This window comes from Lolium perenne, chromosome 7, assembly GCF_019359855.2.
Source record: "Lolium perenne isolate Kyuss_39 chromosome 7, Kyuss_2.0, whole genome shotgun sequence".
Lineage (NCBI taxonomy): Eukaryota > Viridiplantae > Streptophyta > Magnoliopsida > Poales > Poaceae > Lolium > Lolium perenne.
Window position 1 is genome coordinate 50693061 of NC_067250.2, and position 3652 is coordinate 50696712.

Sequence of the window (3652 nt, forward strand, 5' to 3'; positions counted from 1 at the left end):
ACAGTTTCTGGAAACTTGCAAGATTCTCCAAATGACAATTCCGAAGGGAGAGGTTCCTCAATCCCTGTTGATTTCCGCACTGCCGAACATGTTGATTCAGAGGATGAATGTGACAACCCGATAGATTCGGAAGCTGCCCATGCCAACCTTCCTTCCCCAGCCGATGATGCTTGCAATACAGCAGGATCAGTGCATGATGATGACGCTGATCATGATGCCTTTATTGATGCAGCTGTGGAGGAGACCAGGTCTTCACCCGCAAAGAGATCGTCCGGCGGCTTCGCCGATGAAGATGACCTCTTCGATATGTAAGTATCTTCTTCCCTGAAGCCATATTTCATCCTTTTACTTCTTGCATCCCATTCGTAACTTTTCGTCGACCAATTCCCTTCACAGCGACGAAGGTTTCGCCGAGCCGCCGACCAAAAAGGCCAAACCCGGAGCCAAAAAGGTACCTAGGCTCCGGGTTTGGCCTTTTTGGCCGGCGGCTCGGCGAAACCTTCATCGCTGTGAAGGGAATTGGTTGACGAAAAGTTACGAATGGGATGCAAGAAGTAAAAGGATGAAATACGGCTTCAGGGAAGAAGATACTTACATATCGAAGAGGTCATCTTCATCGGCGAAGCCGCCGGTCGATCTCTTTGCGGGTGAAGACCTGGTCTCCTCCACAGCTGCATCAATAAAGGCATCATGATCAGCGTCATCATCACGCACTGATCCTTCTGTATTGCAAGCATCATCGGCTGGGGAAGGAAGGTTGGCATGGGCAGCTTCCGAATCTATCGGGTTGTCACATTCATCCTCTGAATCAACATGTTCGGCAGGGCGGAAATCAACAGGGATTGAGGAACCTCTCCCTTCGGAATTGTCATTTGGAGAATCTTGCAAGTTTCGTAAACCTGTGGAACTCGTCAAGAATGGAGTGAATAAGAGCAATGGAAACATGTCGACTAAACAAACATTGTCGACTAAGCAAAAACAGCATAATAAGGGTATAAGAAAGAAAGTTACCTCTGACAGCGGATGGTTGGCGTCGAGAGGAGCGTAGGAAGATACCAATGGGATCGAGTCCTCCTGACTAAAGAGAGTAAGGCGACGGACTTCATCAAGCAGCTCCTTTTCCGACAGTTCAGCGACATTGATTCTGGTTTCATCTTTTGGACCCATATACATTCACATTGGACAAACCCTCGCCATGACTGGGTGGACTCGACGCCTTAGGAACACCGCTGCAACCTCCGTGCCAATCATGGTTTGACCATCGGCTTCTTTGATCCGAAGGAATTTGGTGAATAGCTCGTCGGCTACTGCCTTTTCGTCAGAAGAAAGAATGTTCCTCCAGGAATCCTTCGGCTTAGCCTCAAGAATGTCAGCAAAGCAAGGGAGCTGGGACTCGGTTGTCACAGAATCTTTGACATAAAACCACTTCAGTCTCCATCCTTGCATGGATTCTCTCATCGGGAAACTAAAATAGTTAACCTCCGAGCGAGCCACGAACCCCACACCTCCAATGACGAAGGAACCATTGCTACTGCTATACCTCTTAACGTAGAAGATTTTCTTCCACAATCCGAAATGGGGCTCGATGCCCAAAAATGCCTCACAAAGGGTGATAAACACAGCAACGTGAAGGATTGAGTTGGGAGTAAGTTGCCATAGTTGGATTTCATAAGTCCGAAGAAGGCGAAGGAGGAATTCATGGGAAGGAAGCGAAAGACCCCGATGTAGGAATGATAAGAACACCACGGTAAAACCAGCAGGAGGATTGGGCCGAGAGATCGCACCTGGAAGAATCACGTCCCCCTCGTCGGGGGAGACCAACCCAAGGCTTCGGGCCGTCTTCTCATCACGTTTCGTGATGGAGGACGCCAGCCAATCTCCTGGCTTGGCTAAGGAACCTGGCGGCGCCGGCGGCGCCGGAGCCGTCGGAGGAGCATCTGAAGGACTCTTCCTTGAGAGAGTGGAGGAAGATTTGGTGGCGGTTGATGACGCGTAAAGCACACGCTCGTTGGGAACCCCAAGTGGAAGGTGTGATGCGTACAGCAGCAAGTTTCCCTCAGTAAGAAACCAAGGTTTATCGAACCAGTAGGAGTCAAGAAGCACGTCGAAGGTTGATGGCGGCGGGATGTAGTGCGGCGCAACACCAGGGATTCCGGCGCCAACGTGGAACCTGCACAACACAACCAAAGTACTTTGCCCCAACGAAACAGTGAGGTTGTCAATCTCACCGGCTTGCTGTAACAAAGGATTAACCGTATTGTGTGGAAGATGATTGTTTGCAGAAAACAGTAGAACAAGTATTGCAGTAGATTGTATTTCAGTAAAGAGAATTGGACCGGGGTCCACAGTTCACTAGAAGTGTCTCTCCCATAAGACAAACAGCATGTTGGGTGAACAAATTACAGTTGGGCAATTGACAAATAAAGAGAGCATCACCATGCACATACATATCATGGTGATTATAGTGAGATTTAATTGGGCATTACGACAAAGTACATAGACCGCCATCCAACTGCATCTATGCCTAAAAAGTCCACCTTCAGGTTATCATCCGAACCCCCTCCAGTATTAAGTTGCAAAGCAACAGACAATTGCATTAAGTATGGTGCGTAATGTAATCAACAACTACATCCTTAGACATAGCATCAATGTTTTATCCCTAGTGGCAACATCATGTCACTGTCCCAGGTGTCAATGCAGGCATGAACCCACTATCGAGCATAAATACTCCCTCTTGGAGTTACAAGCATCTACTTGGCCAGAGCATCTACTAGTAACGGAAAGCATGCAAGATCATAAACAACACATAGATATAACTTTGATAATCAACATAACAAGTATTCTCTATTCATCGGATCCCAACAAACGCAACATATAGAATTACAGATAGATGATCTTGATCATGTTAGGCAGCTCACAAGATCCGACAATGATAGCACAATGGGGAGAAGACAACCATCTAGCTACTGCTATGGACCCATAGTCCAGGGGTAGACTACTCACTCATCACACCGGAGGCGACCATGGCGGCGTAGAGTCCTCCGGGAGATGATTCCCCTCTCCGGCAGGGTGCCGGAGGCGATCTCCTAGATCCCCCGAGATGGGATCGGCGTTGGCGGCGTCTCTGGAAGGTTTTCCGTATCGTGGCTCTCGGTACTGGGGGTTTCGTCACGGAGGCTTTAAGTAGGCAGAAGGGTAGGTCAAGAGGCGGCGCGAGGGGCCCAGACCATAGGCCAGCGCGGCCAGGGGTGGGGCCGCGCCGCCCTAGGGTTTGGCCACCCCGTGACCCCTCTTCGTTTTGTCTTCGGACTTCTGGAAGCTTCGTGGAAAAATAGGCCCCTGGGCGTTGATTTCGTCCAATTCCGAGAATATTTTCTTACTAGGATTTCTGAAACCAAAAACAGCAGAAAACAGCAACTGGCACTTCGGCATCTTGTTAATAGGTTAGTTCCAGAAAATGCACGAATATGACATAAAGTGTGCATAAAACATGTAGATAACATCAATAATGTGGCATGGAACATAAGAAATTATCGATACGTCGGAGACGTATCAGCATCCCCAAGCTTAGTTCTCGCTCGTCGAGCAGGTAAAACGATAACACAGATAATTTCTGGAGTGACATGCCATCATAATCTTGATCATACTATTT